We start from the raw sequence: 16380 nt of genomic DNA on the forward strand, positions 1-16380 counted from the left end.
GAAGGACCTTTTCTTTCTGCAATCCTGCAATTGCTCTCCTTCAGGCTGGGCGTGAGCAACCAAGTCTTACTCCAGAATCTGGAAGGGGTTAAAAGGAAAGGTTTCTTAATCTGCAATCCCAGTTCTCCTTCAGCTGAACCTTTTTTGAAATCACGAGCACTGAATAGCCCTGCATATATGCGGGATCCTGGAGCACTTCTTCCAAATATATCTTCCTGTGTGCTCAACTTTCTCCTTACTTCTGAAAGGCCAAATTCCCACATAGAACATTTCATTTTTTTTCAGCCTATAAAGTAGTTAATATTGGGCAATTCTTTTCATTTATTTTTAGAAAAGCCAACCTAACTTTAAAAAATAAAAACTTTACTAGAAAAAAGGCAACTTTTGCTGAAATCCTCATTAACAAACCTTGTTCAAAGGGAATTGAGTTCAAGCAGTCAGGACAATGTAGACATCTCAACAGAGTATACATACTGCCAACCTGAAGGCCTGCCCAGCCGATTGTGGGTGGACCTTCAGTTTGGCTATGGCGGTGACTACTCTGTCACTGCCATAGCCAAACCACTCCGATGTCTTAACGGAGTAAGGGCCATCGGAGAAATGGCTACATGTTCTCCCGCCCAATCAGGATGGGCACACATGTAGCCATTTTCTTACTATATGTCACCGCCAGGCAAACCCTGGTGGTAAGGTACAGTTAAATGCAAATTATGCTCCCACGCTATAGGAGAGGACTCCAATTCCAAGCGAAGCTTTACCTTTCTTTATTTTCCAAAAGAAAGTCCTGTTTCAGGAGTGAAACTAATAGTGTGCACATAAAATACCAGTGGTAAAATTAAGTATATATGCACATATAAGCATACAAAAGTATATACACTTGTATATGCATATGTAAATTGACGAAGTGCTGCTGAAAAACTCAATCAGATATTTGCGTAGAACCCTCACTCACCGACCTAGTCGGTGACATGCTTCATCATAGGGTTCCACCAGGGGTGCCTATTGCACCTCTGGTGTGCTTCAACGCTTAAGTTACAGCGGAGCGCAGATATCAGACAAACGGAATTCTCGTATGTGAAAGGGAATGTGAAGATTAAAAAATGCCCCAAAAAAAGCGCCAAAAACAATTTTAATAATGACGAGTCAGGCACTGGTTAAAAACAGTGTAGGATGACTAATACTGATAATTATTGATCAGATACATCCTATTAGGTATCTAAACAAATGGTCGACATGTTTCAGCTTGTTATTGTTAGTCACAAAGCTTTCTTCAGGACCTAGTAGACAATACATAAAGTCACCTTGGCGGTGTAAGCTCTCTAAGGCTTACCCTGACCTAAGGTTCAAAGAACCGGATACACTCACGGTTTCATACGGGGCCTCGAAAAATCCACAAAGGCCTCAGGATATCTGGAAAAAAACAGAGTACAATCTAGAGTACTTCTATTATTTGTATTACTAAAGCGCAGCATCATCTAACCGCTATTAGTACATTTCTAAATGAGAAATCAACAGCACGTAGACACATGGTGTGCTAACATTAGAGAGTTACTTTTTGTACATTGACAACATCTCTCGTTGACCAGTGTTTACGGAATCGTGAAGGAATTCAAAATCTTTTATGAGAAGACATTCCGATCCATCATGCATAAAACGAGTGAATTTCCTCAATTATGCCCATTAACAGACACTTAAACTGTGGCACATGGAGTAAAATGAAGAATAAACAAGGCTTACGTTTTAAAATGAAAAACTTTGCTCCTTAGGCAAGAAGGTGGGTGGCGGGACTACAGAACAGCTGAAGTCGGGAGAGAAGAAAACAGGGAAACCACATGACATTACTATCCCTGTAACATCACAACCCGGCATAAATCACTGTATAGCGAGTGAAGCAATGTACTCACTTCATCCAAGTCCTCAGCCAGGCAGATCAACCTCATTAGTACCACCGAGCCCGGAGACATCGGACGATGAAAAGTCCGAGTTTATGTAGTGTTGAGAAATGCCGAGACGATGCTACTCGACTTCCTGGAACCAGCCCACAAGTCACGTGACCAGCGTGGAAGATGTCTGCATCGGCATAGAAGATGGACAACGCCATTTAGTTTGTTAGAGGGCTAGAATGTAAACTCCTCTAGGTGCAATCGAAAGGATGGCACAAAGCGTGATATGAATCGCAACCCCAGCACAGACAACATTCAGAGTGTTAAAATAGGGGGTCCACAGAGCCAAAGAGAGTTGAATATTAACTCGGTTTAATAGATAAAATTAATTAATTCCCAAGTTGAATCTTAGAGCCAGTAGGTCTACCCAAATTGTAAAGCAACTAAACAATGTTCATTGTAAAAGTGTAAAAAGAGGTTGCATATCAGCCACATACAATGTAAAGTTTGATGCTTCACAACATTAGCTGCGGGTGATACAAATCAATCCCAACAGAGGTTTCACAAACAAACCTCGTTAGATTGGATGGAATGACAGTCCCATAGACCTTAACAAAGGGGCAAAACTCGCCAAAGAGTGTTACTACAGGCATTCAGTTGCTGCGTCTCATGACCGATCCCCAGGGGATATTATCGTTTAACCCGACAAGATGTCTGGACATACGATAAATCCAACGCTGTTCTTTTTCGAACAGTAACTTCGATGAATTGGACCCTGTTTTAACTTGCTCTATTATGGTCCAATGTAGATCATCCACAGTGTGGTTCAAACGTCCAACATGCTCAGTCAATTTTGTAGTGTTTTTCTTACAGCGGATGTTGCTGCGATGTTCCCCAATCCGCTGTTTGACCTTCCTAGTGGTCATCCCCACATAGTTAAGCTTACAGGGGCAGGTGATTAAATAAACCACATCAGTGGTATTACAATTAGTGTGTTCGCGTTCTTCCAAGCTCAGTGTCTTAGTGGCTGAGGTCAAATAACAAACACTACACGAACCACAGGGGAAATGCCCCGAGACTGGTGGTAAACCCCATGTACTAAGAACAGAGGATACAGCGGAACTCCTCAGATTTCTAGGTCTAGTGTGGACCAAGGAGTCTTTTAAACTTCTGGCCTATTTATACGAGAACAAAGGTCTCTACCATTGGATGTTATTGCTCTCTAGTATCCGCCAGTGGCACTGGAAACCTGGAACCACAAACAAGCAATCCCCAACTGCAGTTTAATTTTGGCTGTGAGAATATAATAGACAATTGGTAAATCTACCCTAAATACTAAGGGATCTCTTAGGGGCAGTTCAATTATTAACAAAGTCCAAAGAAACAAGGGGAACTCAAAAGGACGCAGAGAAAAAGGTACCATCCAAAAACAAAAATACAATCAAAGGGACATGTGTTATTGATAAGGGACAAGTGGAAATAGAGGATTTATGCCCCGAAACAAGGGACCATCAAACCGAAGTTACACAGTGCACTATTGAGACCTCAAAAATTGCAAAACCCACAAAAAGGCAAAGAAAACTAGCCAGAAAGATTAGGGTTAAACATAATCTTCAATCAACCACGAAATCAGAAAAAACCTTTTCAATTTTCACAAACCAAAATATACAAAGGAAAGAAAATATATCATTGAAAGAAGTCACATTGGAGGACTCAATAATGGGCCTAGATCAATCAAACCTTATAACGGATTCTAACGGATTTAATACAAAGCAAAATGCATTGAGCTCTCTGGTCGTCATTAATCAAGAGAAGATGAATCAGGTTCCGCATATAACATATAACCATCTGTCAACAGAAGAACCTGCGTAAATCATTAGAACTGAAAAAAGACGATTAGAACAAATCCAATTTACAGAAAAGGGAGAAGGGGCAGAAAATACATCGCAGGCCCAAGTAAGAATTACACCTAAGGACAATAGAGGTACAAACATTAAGTAGGAAAGAGAAGGGCAAAAACCGAGAAAAGCCAGAAAGTAGGGAAATAACACGAGGTAATAGGGCATACTCCAAAGTATATAACAAAGAACAAAGTAGCCAGAATTCAATAAAAGTCATAATAAATAGAAAAGGTAGAACATGTAGCCTGCCCTTTACCGACCAGCAATTCGAACAAAACGGTCATTAACATATATAGAAGCTGGAAAATTAGATCAAGATTTAAAGGAAGTAAACATGCCGGCTACACAACAGGAAAAGGTCAGCAAAAAACAAAGGGGACAAGAATTACACATTGACAGGAAATCCCTAACACTGAAAGGTCCAGGTAGAAAAAGATGAAAGTTTGGGAAACGTTGCTTGCCTTGAAAATAACTCAGGAGAGAATACATCAAAATTGACAATTGTGCCTGAATACTCCACAAAAGGAAGGCAAGATATATTAAATCAAGGGATTCTGTTAAGGCTGTTTAAAGAAATTCCAGAATTAAAAGGAATATCTTCACAAGATCTGTCAGCCGTATAATTTAACCCTACTACCAATACTCCAGACATAGGACAGACCGTGACTACCCGGTCCTCAAAGGAACTAGTGGATAGGATATATGCAACAAGATCAACATTCGAATTCTGTGGGATCACGCTGAGGCCCCACAAACGCCCAAGGTACCCCCACCCCTTCCTAACAAATAATACAAAGCAAAAAATGGAATATACATCTGGAAAAAATGAAAAAAAAAATGCCTACGCGGCGCCCGTTCTACCACGCCACCTAGGCGATGCAATGCAAAAGAGGTCAAGGCAATAGTGAGTCAATCAAACTTCGAACAACATCCAGGTGATAGCATGGATTGGTCCTGGGTGCAAAAAGTACTAAGTAACACGCATACCTAACGAACAGTCAAGCTCAAATATGAATAACAAAATGTGGGGCAGCTAGCTAGGACTAACGAGCATGATTTAATAGAAGTCCCGAGGCAAGATCTGTTCATGGAATGTCCATGGATTTAGAAATATGGGGCATGACCATGAAACTCTGTCTTTTTTTTATGTTTAAAACGTTTTTATTGAGACAAAACAAACCATGGGGGAGGGGGACAGGAGGCAGGATACGTGGAATACAGTCAAAGAAGAAGGGATGCATCTCCAGAGGGTTGGCAATAGGTGAAGCGTTGGCTCAGAGGGAAGAACACAGTAAATGAACGCTAGAATTACAAGCTGTGGAATCCCACGCGCGTATCCGACACCCAAAAGCAGAGCAATAAAACCCCCCCAATCAACCCCTCAACAGAACACAGTCCCCCCCCTCCCATCCCCCATCCTCCCAGTACAAAAACAACAACACTCCCCCCTCCCCCCGTCCTATGGTCCCGCAGCAAAGTAGCCCTAACCAGGAAGCCCCGCACCCCCCCCCCCCCCCCGGGGGTCCCCATCTCACATGTAAGCTAGTCCGCCGGGGTCACCGGCGGCCGCAGCCTGAGAAGCCTAAGATACCTCGGGCAGGTGAGCTCCCGGAATTCAGTGGACAGCAGCGCTAGAAAGGGTTGCCATAGCTCCTCAAATTGGTCTATCTCCCCCGCAACCGTAAGCGACAGCTTCTCCATCCCCAGCACATGCCAGAGTCTGTGCAACCAACCGGTGATGGAGGGGGCGGTGGATGTGCGCCAGTGGATCAGAATGTTCTGAACCGCAGACCCCAGCGCTATCGCAATCTGCCTACCCCTGCGGGACTTCAGTGGGTACATTAGGTCATTGGGGAGGCCCAGCAGGACATACGCCGGGAGGCGCGGCAGCTCTATGCCAAAGTGCTCATCCACCTCGTCCAGAACTTCCTTCCAGTAGGCGGTCAGCACTGGGCAATCCCATAGGATGTGTGTAAGGGTACCTTCCTGCCCGCAGCTCCGCCAGCACCCCTTGTCAGTGTGTCTATGCATTTCATACAGTCTCTCCGGGGTGTAGTACCAGTATGTGGACACTTTAGTGAAGGTTTCCGTAAGGCCCGTGTGGTATGCAGAGTGCCGCGCCCGATACGCAATTTTGTCCCATTCCTTGTGGCTGAGTGTCCTACCCAATTCCCTGTGCCAACGCTCCCTCCCCGGATTGTAGTAGTGAAACGGCGGGGGTTGTAGGTGTTTGTACAGATCAGTGATCAGTTTAGCGTCGGAGGTCCGAGTAGCCAACCACCGCTCATACGGTGTAATTGGACGGGCAGCGGCGGCACGCACCTGAGGCTGGAGGGCCCAATGCCGAACTTGCATGTAGCGCAATCTGTCCAGCTCCGTCAGGCCGAACTCCTGGCGGAGTTGCTGAAAAGGAACCACTCCTTCCGGGCCATAGATCTGGAAGAGTGCCCTGCAGCCCGCCTGCACCCAGTGGGAGAAAACCCCCGGCTCCATCCCAGGGGAGAAGTCCGGGTTGCCCGCAATGGGCGTGAGCGGCGAAGGGAAGGTGGTAAGGCCCCGGGCCTCACAGACCGCGTCCCACACACGCAGGGGGACCCGCGTAACAAAGGAAGCGTAAAGATTAGCGGTGCGCGCGGTGCGCGCGGCGCAGGAATGGAACCTCTTGTAAGGTGCGGCCCGCCACTGCCTGGTCTTGGAAGAGCCAATGTTTGTCGGACTCCCACCTGCTCCACTCCACCAGATAGCGGAGCTGTGCCGCCTGAAAGTACTTACGGAGGTCCGGAATGCCGAGACCCCCCGCTTCCGGAGCAAGCGTGGAGAGGACCCTCTTCATGCGTGGCCTGCGGCCCTGCCAGACAAAGCGGGAGATGTCAGCCTGCATTTGTCGTATCCAGCCCACCGGGGGTTGGAGTGGAAGGGCCCGGAAAAGATATAGTATCTGGGGCAGCACCGTCATTTTGACCGCCGCGATTCGCCCCAGCCAGGACAGCAGGCCCTTGTTCCAGCGGCCAAGCTCGTCCTTGATCTTCCTGCTGAGGGAGGCATAATTGGCCGTAACCATCTCCGACAGTGTAGGCGCCAGCAGAATCCCCAGATACGGCACCGTGGACGAGGACCACTGCATGGGGAAGAGCCGTTGAAGATCCCTCCTGGTTTCCGCAGCCAGGGACACGTCCAGTGCCATCGACTTGCTCATATTCATTTTGAAGCCGGCCACCCCCGCGAAGGCGTCCAACTCTCGGAGGCAAGTAGGCAGCGACCTCCTAGGGTCGTCCAAAGTCAGCAGGACATCGTCCGCATAGAGACTGACGGTGTGGACGTACTGGCCCATCCGGACCCCGACAGCATCCGGATTGTCACGAATCCTCTGAGCAAACGGCTCCATGTAGAGGGCAAACAGGAGCGGCGAGAGAAGGCAGCCCTGCCGCGTGCCGCGCTCGATGGCAAAGCTACCAGAGCTACACCCGTTTACCCGCACCGACGCTGAAGGATGCTTATAGCAATTAAATACCATGGTGCGGAACTTATCGCCGATTCCCAGTTTCTTAAGGACCCGCTCAAGATACGGCCAGTGAACTCTGTCGAAGGCCTTCTCTGCATCAACGGACAACAACATCCGCTCCCCCGAGATCCTTGAGGCCTTCTCCAGAACATGTGTCACCCTCTTGGTGTTGTCAACCGTCTGTCTACCGGGCACAAAACCAGCCTGGTCCGCCTCCACCAGGTCGGGGAGGTGTGGACCCAGCCTGGCTGCGAGAATCCCCGTGTACAACTTGAGGTCGACATTTAGGAGAGAGATGGGCCGGTATGAGCCGCAAAGGGCCCGGTCCTTCCCAGGCTTCGGGATTACCGCGACCGTCGCCCTCAGGAGATCCGGAGGGATGGCTCCCGGTGCGGAGAAAGAGTTAAACAGCCGCGTAAGGAAAGGGGCCACGGCCGTGCAAAAAGTCTTGTAGAATAGCGACGTGAACCCGTCCGGGCCCGGGGCCTTGCCATGTTTCAGCCGCGCAATAGCTGAAATCACTTCCTCCACATGGATGTCCCGCTCCAGGTGGTCAGCCTGAGCCGGGTCCAGTACCGGGAGGGTCACCGACTCCAAATAGCTATCGGTCTCCCGTGGCGGGGAGGGCTCCTCAGCATACAGCGCCTCGTAGAAGCCGCGGAAAGACTCCGCTACCTCCGCGTCCCCGGAGACAACCCCCCCGTCCGCGCCCACCAATTCTTTCACGACGCTGCGCTGTTGCGCGACCCGGAGCCGGTGTGCTAGGAGCTTGCCACATCTGTCCCCCCCAGTGTAGTAGGCATGTTTCAAACGTAAGGCGGCGTACTCCGCCCTATCAAGATCCAGAGCCGAGAGGAGCTTCCTCGCTGCCTTCAACTGCCTCCAGACCCTCGGCGCTCCCGTACGGCGGTGGACCTGCTCAAGCTCCCGAACTTGAGCCGTCAACTCATCCCTCTTCAGTTGTCGCTCCTTATTCTCGGCTGCAGAGATAGAGATGAATTCCCCCCGTAGGACGGCCTTCAATGCCGCCCACTGTGTCGCCTGCGAGGTGTCAGTGTTGCTATTGTGAGTGAGATAGTCCTGTATGACCTCCCCGATGCGTTGCACCACCGATTTTTTGTGTAGAAGTGTGTCCCGGAGGCGCCACACCCCCCGAGAGGGGGAGGCCGCCGGCCACTGGAAAACGCCGATAACTGGAGAGTGGTCAGACAGGGTCAGGACCCCGATGTCCGCCGCCGTGGCAGCGGCACGCATCGGTCCACTCACCAGGAGGTAGTCCAGCCGTGAGTAAGTGCGGTGTGCGTGCGAGAAGAAAGAGTAGTCCCTATCCGTGGGGTGCAGGGAGCGCCAGAGATCATGCAAGTCCATGTCCGCAATCCGGGCCTTCCCAGCCTGGGACAGTTCCCCCGTCTGCGGGAAGCGCTGCGCCGATCTGTCCATCCCAGAGTCAAAGACAATGTTGAGGTCTCCGCCCAAGATAACGTGTCGGTCCGGGGAAGCAGTGACATCCACCAGCGCGGAGTCTAGGAAGCGCTCCTGGTGCTCGTTTGGGCTATAAACGGAGCCAACCGTAAATGCTATGCCTCCCAGGCTCATGCGATACGCAAGGAGCCTCCCCTTCTGTTCAGCACACTTATGCAACACCTCCCCCCGAAAGGAGCTCGCTAGGAGAATGGCTACCCCTGCCGTCTTGTTCGCTGCCGAGGAAAAGAACTGGGTGGGGAACTTAGCAGAGCGCATCCTGTGGCAGTCTCGGGGCAATAAGTGTGTCTCCTGCAAAAGGCAAATGTCCGCCTGCGTCCCCTCCAGCAACGACAGGATCGCCCTGCGCTTCACCGGGTTATTCAGACCCTGAACATTAAGGGTCACTACCTTTAGGCCCGGCATTCCTCGCAGGGATCGGGAGCGCCATGCAATGGGTAGGGAATCAGCGGGTGGGGCGCGCGGGGCCGCAGCGCGGGACAAGCCAAGACAAAGCGGGCAAAGACAACATCGGACGGGACCTTCCCAACCCCAAAACAACCCCCTCCCCCACCCAAAACACAACCTTGGCAACTAGCCATCCCCAAACTCAAACACCCCATAGTCTCAGTCAAGCCCCAAAACGGGCAAGTCCGTAGAAAATAGCAAAGTGGACGTCCAGCCACTCACCTCCGCCCGCTCCCCCCCAACCCCCCCGCCCCGTGCCAAGCATGTTAAGAAGCTAAAGACATCTCCCCCCGGAGTGTATGTTAGGCCGTCAAGGCCACGCTAGAGGAGCCGATCGAGTCCCCGGCCGCCGCCCTCAGGGCGTCTGCCATGTCCGCCCTAATGGTAGGGGAGTCCGGGCGCCCTGCACTGGTCGCTGAGCGCCGCCTCGATGACCTCCGCCGATTCCGTCCCTCCGAGGACCTCCACGACGGCGTAGCTCCCTCTTCCTCCGCTGCCGTGAGCCCCAGGACACCACAAATGTCTTGCAAGGAGCGTAGCTGATGCAATACCCCGTTCCACCGAAAAATCAAGCGGAAGGGGTGACCCCAAGAGTACGGCGTCTCATGCTCGCGCAAAAAGTCAGTGGCAATCCTAAAGGACCTGCGTTTCTGTAGAGTGATGGCAGAGAGGTCCTGGTACAGCGCCACCGGCCGATCCCGAAAGGTCAGGGGCTGTTTCCTGCGGGCTTCAGCCATGATACGCTCCTTTAGTGGAAAGTCGGGCAGGAAGGCCAGAATGTCCGGTGGGGGTGCCGATGGCTGGCGCTGGCGGCCAACCCTATGCGCCCTGTCGATGCTGATGGGAAAGTCCGCGGCCTCCCCCAGGATTTCTCGGAACAGGGCCCGCAGATAGCCCCCCAGATCGGACCCCTCATCCGCAGTCGGCACGCCACGCACTCGGATGTTGTTCCTCCGAGATCTGTTCTCGAGGTCCTCAGAGTGGGCCTGGAGCTCCACACACTGTTCCCGGAGGCGAAGAACGTCCTGCTGGAGGTGGACTATCTCCTCCGCTCGCTGTTGGCCCTCCGTCTCCACCGCCTCCACACGCTCACCTAGGCCCTCCACCTCTCTGCGCACTTCTCGGACCTCGCTGGCCACCTCCCGCTTCAGTGTCTGGAAGTCCTCCCTGAGGGAGCTAAACAGTTCCTCCATGAAGGCCCTCGTGACGGGTGGCTCCCCTCCAGTCACATCCGCCGGAGCCCGGGAGGGCCCCGGCGAGGGCTGTGTCCTGTCCCGCAAGTGCTGGGCCCTGCCAAGCATGTCCGGCAGAGTACGGTCCCCTTTCTTCGGGCCTCCTTTCCCAGCCATCGTCAGCTCCGCAGTCGGGCCCCGATCCAGGCGCCCCAGAGATGCTCAGCCGCCGGCAAGCACTCGGGCCGGGGGATCCCCCACAAGTGAGGTCGCTGCGTCACAGGTGACAAAATGGCGGCCGAGCCCGGTCACCGTCAGCCGCAAGAGCTAGCGTGAGACAACCAAGGGGGCCGCAGCGAGGGGGTCCCAACAGCTCATCCCTCCGGTAGTCAAGACAGCAATATCGGGAGGTCGTGTGCAGCCAGCATCCAGGGCTCAGCGGAGGTCGCCACCACTGCTCCTTCGGGGACAAAATGGCGGCCGGGCGGAGCAAGCCACACCGACTAGGCCCGGCGACACCCCCGGGGCCTCCGAGGTGCCCCGCCGTGAAATAAGTTCCACCACCGGCCCCCGTTAGTCACGCACAGGGGGCCAGATGATCCGACCCCAACAAGGAGTCCGCCGTACCTCGGCTAGGGGTCAGGGCCTCCGCAGTGCCAGGTGTCGCCGTCACCAGTCCGAGTGCCGGGGCACCCGTCCCAAGCCCTCCACACCGTCGGGCCCCTTCCCGCCAGGCTCCTTCAGTCACCGTCGAGCGGCGGGCCAGATCCCCTCCAGACCGCAGCTTTCAGCACCAGGCCCAACCGAGGCGCCCGGACAGCTCTCCAATACGCTCCGCCCCTCGGGCTCACCGCCGTCGTCCCCTGATCTCAGACGAACTTTTGGGGGGGTTCCCCCGGGGCGATCCGGACCAAAACAGCACCGATGTGTGCCCCTGATGTTCCGCCACGCTCCTCTCCCGCGCTGAGCCTCAGCGGGGGGAGAAAAGCATAACAAAAAGGCTTTAGCTTGGCCGGGCCGGAGGAGCTACGGGAGGAAGCGTCCGCTCACCCCGCCATCTTGGCCACGCCCCCTCTGTCTTTTTTTTAACAAAAATACCTAATCCTACTCCAAGAAACGTGGAACATGAACTCAGCATCAATAGGGGGTTATATAGAACATCGCATCCTAGCAGAAAGATTCTCAATATTTGGCCACCCGAGAGGAGGCTTATCAACATACATATCACAAGCATATGGCTGGCAAACAGAAGAATTAGACGCTGGCGTAAACTGGTTGCAAGTTTTAAAACTTACCGGAAAGCTTCACTCTTAACAAATTAGATTGGCAACTAATACTAGTCAACGTATACGTTCAACCTGCAAAAAAAAACAAAATGAAAACTTCACTATACTAATGAATTTGATCAAGGCGCTGCAAAAGTCACACGAACTCTGCCCGTTGATCATTCCAGGTGATTTTAATAGCAATAAACAAACAGAACAAAAGAAAGAGGAAGGAGGACTGGGGATTCCAATTAATAATTAGAGAGATAGAAAGCCATGGCTTGTCAATTTTGAATGGCAATGCAACAGGAGATTTGCCAGCGGCCATAACATACTCAAGTGGAAAAAAACGATCTATAATGGATTTCACCATCACCAGCAGTAATCTTATTCCAAGAATTGTCTCATTCCAAGTCTACCCACGTATAGAAAGTGACCATTTCCAGCATATCACAAATATCAACATAACCCTTACCGAGGCCGAAAAAATAAATACGCTGGTACAACACACAGAAAAGTTTAACCTGCGGAAATTAAAATGGCGAGGATTAAATATGACGACCATAATGGACACACTTAAGGAATACATGAGACAAATAGGACCCCCGACAGAAGAAAACCGACCAAAAAGTTCGGAAGATTTGTGCCACATCCTCATCCAAAATTTTCCTTATGACAAGAAAAGAGAAAGATTGCAAGAGAGGTGCGAATTCAAGCCGCGGTGGCAAAAACGGGTAAGAAAGCAGACAAGGGCTAACTGAAGGAATTATGGAATAAATACAAGAAGATGCTGAGGGAAGCAAAAACATCATATAAAGAAAACATCTGGACAAAACTACTGTGGGCAATTACATTAGCAAATAGTAGAGAATTCTTGAGCATCATAAATAAAAAAACAATGGGTTTAAAATTACAACAAGAAGCAGGAATCGGCAAACAATGTTGGATACAAAACGTACAAAATAAATACAACAGTACGAAATATGATAAGTGCGATATGGCTACAGTCGACTCAGAATCACTGAAAGATCAAAGACCCAAGGTAAAAGAAAACACCAGAATGCCCCAGCTAGAATATAAAGATCTAGAACAAGCCGCAAGTTGCACCGATCTGATTGATATTAAGCAATTAAGAGGAATAAATAAAAGATTAAAAACTGAGGGGGCGGCAGGACCGAATGGGCTCCCCAATGCACTATTTAAACATGCTCCGGATTTTTGGGCTGACTACCTTGCGCCGTTTTTTAATCAGATCTACAGAAAGAACAACGTTCCCAAATCTTGGAAAGGGAACATCATTCATCCAATATTTAAACGGGGAGATCATAATAAGCCTAAAAACTACCGATTAATATCATTGATCGATGTAGAGGCCAAATTATATGGATCATGCCAATTACTTCACTTGCAAGACTGGATGGATGAAATGAGCATAATCCCCACGTTTCAAACAGGTTTTAGACAAGGGATTGGCACCCTAACAAACCTGGCCACTTTGGCAATTTTAATTGGAAAAGCGATAAAAAAGAAAACACGGTTGTTTGCATGTTTTGTCGACTTGAAAGCAGCATTCGACAGAGTAAGTAGAAATCTTCTCTGGGAAAAAACTAAGAGCCTCTGGGCTGCCGAGTACATTATTGGACGCAATATTAGCCCTATACAGTGAAACCTGGGCAAGAGTGAAATTAGGCAATGGACGTAGTACAACCACCAGTATTTACACACAGCAAGGCCTAAAACAAGGCTGCATCCTGGCCCGAGTCTATTCAATTTATTTATGGCAGACATCATTAAACATATGCAAGCAGCCGATTGCCATCCGCCAAACCTGTCTAAAGAGCCAATACCTTCTTACAGTATGCAGACAATATTGTGGTGCTGAGCCAAACCCCTATGGGGCTACAAAGAGCGATCAATAACTTAGTAAACTATTTGGACCAGGATAAGTTGGAAATAAATAAAGAGAAAACAAAGATTGTATGTCTACTGGACCCCAAAAAAATCTAACTTCGAATGGTTTGTAAAAGGGACAATGGTAGAAGAACAAGCGTCCTGCAAATATCTAGGTTTAAACCTGGGGCGAGGCTCAACACATAAGGAACATAAAATGGACTTAAAAGCAAAAACGCAATCGTTAATTTTTGCATATAGATTACTATATAAAAAATTGGGTTGCCCGAACCATGCCCTTCTTTTAAAAGTGATGGCAGCACAAATTCTTACCACACTGTTGTATGCCCTAGTTGTCTGGTGCGGCAAAGAGGTTGAACTATTAAACAAACTCCATACGAAGGTATATAAAGCGGTAGTCAATCTACCAAAGTCCGCCTCCCCAGCTCAGGTTCGGCTGGAATTCGGCCTTCAGAATCAGATATTCCGGAGCATGAGCGTCTTCGTGAAGCTATGCCATAAATTTTGTGCATCTGAGCAGGGGTCATTGAATAGTTTATGCTGGAATGAAATCAAAATCCAGATGGATCAAGACATCCCAAATTCAAGGGGAGCACATCTGAGAAAATCATTGGCGTAACTGGATATACAAATGATATGGGACAGCTTGGTAGACCGGGCAGTATTTGGTAAATCTGTAAATATTATAGCAAAGAAGAAGTCTTTCTTAGAGGATAAAATAACAACATCGAAACGCAGGCATGGGTGGACTGTAATCAATTCTTACATAACAACAAAGCCTCAGGCTTACTGAGTAGCCCATTTCAGCGCTGAGTTAAAAAAGAACTTTATTGATTACCGGTTGCGTATGCATGACTCCAAAGACCTACAGCCTTCCTGGAACAGCAACCAACAAGCAGCACACTGTCGCCTATGCGGTTTTTGTAATGAAGCATTAACTCACCTGCTGTGTGTTTGTCCTGCAGTCAAGGATATAAAGAAGGCTGCTTTAAAAACCTATTTTTAATTAAAATTGAACATTCGCACATAGGGGCAAGCTGTGATACATTGGTTGGAAGGGACCTCCATAATCTTGGCTTGCCAGGGCATAAAATATCTGGCAGAAGTAAGGAAAATTTTAAGGCAAGCCGATTTAGAGGAAACCAAAAAAGCATGAATAAGGTTGGCATGGGCTTAACTCAAACATGGCACCACTTCACAAACCCAGGTAATAAGCAGACTAAAAGCCTACCCAATCATGGGGTAATTGAAATAATAGAAAAAAGGTAGCTGACCAAATTTTACTTAAAATTGCAGCATCTTTTTTCGCCACATCTTAGCTTAACAGGACCTGGTTAATTCATTTTTCTGACAATTTCGGTTACCTGAGTTCCTTGAAAAATCGGAATAATATGAACTTTTGAAACTTTGTTTAAACTGTTAGTAACATCTTATGTGCATTATTAATGGGGTTCGGATTTTGAAATTGCACAGCTCGCTTAGGTCGAAATATTTTAAATTGTAAATTGTAACTATTTTAAGTAATCATATACAATAAACTATTGACTTGACTTGACAGTGAGGGGACTCTTCTGTGGGATACACTGGCTGTGTCACAGTGAGAGTGCTCCAATATTAGATATACAGGCTGTGTAATGGGAAGAGAGCTCAAGCATTAGAAAACTGAATGTGCAACAGTGAATGTGCTCCAGCATTAGATACACTGTATGCAGTGAGAGTGCTGCAGCATTAGATTCACTGTATGCAGTGAGAGTGCTACCGTGTTAGATTCACTGTATACAGTGAGAGTGCTCCAGGGTTAGATCTACTGAGTGCATAATAGTGAGAGCACTCCAGTGTTAGATATCCTGACTTTATCACACAGAGAGCCCTCTCTTATTATTGTCTCTGTTAGAGTAAGAACTTTGTTATATATATATCCTTACAGTGTAAACATAAGAGCACTCCTGTGTTATATATACAGAATATGTAACAGTGAAAATGCCCCGTTGCTAGAAATACTGACTGTGCAACAGTGAGAGAACTCAAGTGTCAGTTATATAGACTGTGAAACAGCGACAGCAGTCCTTTGTAGATCTACTGGTGGGGTAATAGAGAGAGAGAGGGAACTCCTGAGTTAGATAAACAGACTGGATTATACTTCCTGTGCTCCAGTGTTAGATATACTGACTGTGTGACAGTGAGAGAGCTCCAGTGTGAGATATACTGCCTGTTTAACAGTGAAAGCACCCCACTGTCAGATATACCAACTGTATAACAGTGAAAGAGCTACTGTGTTAGATATGTTGACTGTGTAACAGTGGGAGAGCTGTTGTTAGATATACTGACTGCGTAACAGTGAGAGTGCACCAGTGTTAGATATGCTTACAGTGTCACACTGAGAGCTCCAGTGTTAGATATGCTTACCGTGTAACACTGAGAGCTCCAGTGTTAGATCGCATGATTGTGTAACAGTGAGAGAGCTCCAGTTCGCAGATACGCCAACTGTGTAAGAGCGACAGCACTCTGGTGTGAAACATACTAATTGTGTAACAGTGAGACAGCACCAGTGTTACCCATACTGATTGTGTAAAAGTGAGAGAGCTACAGTGTTGCACATACTGATTGTGTAGCAGTGAGAGAGCTTCAGTGTTACACATACTGATGGTGTAACAGTGAGAGAGCTGCAGTGTTACACATACTGATGGTGTAACAGTGAGAGAGCTGCAGTGTTACACATACTGATGGTGTAACAGTGAGAGAGCTGCAGTGTTATGCATACTGATGGTGTAACAGTGAGAGAGCTGCAGTGTTACACATACTGATGGTGTAACAGTG

The 16380-nt window shown here is 48.7% G+C and overlaps 1 protein-coding gene and 1 long non-coding RNA gene across 2 annotated transcripts in view; both read right to left on the reverse strand.

The window, feature by feature from the left end:
• LOC146869715 (complement factor B-like) overlaps positions 1-16380 on the reverse strand; it is a 315575-nt gene that overhangs the window by 146664 nt on the left and 152531 nt on the right. The window lies entirely within an intron of this gene.
• Positions 1348-2036, reverse strand: LOC146869716 (uncharacterized). Its single transcript, XR_014963240.1, has 3 exons — positions 1905-2036; positions 1738-1798; positions 1348-1410 (listed from the first exon to the last, which is right to left on the reverse strand). It is a non-coding gene; the product is annotated as an uncharacterized LOC146869716 (long non-coding RNA).

Source organism: Triturus cristatus, chromosome 1_1, assembly GCF_964204655.1.
Source record: "Triturus cristatus chromosome 1_1, aTriCri1.1, whole genome shotgun sequence".
In the NCBI taxonomy this organism is placed as follows: Eukaryota; Metazoa; Chordata; class Amphibia; order Caudata; family Salamandridae; genus Triturus; species Triturus cristatus.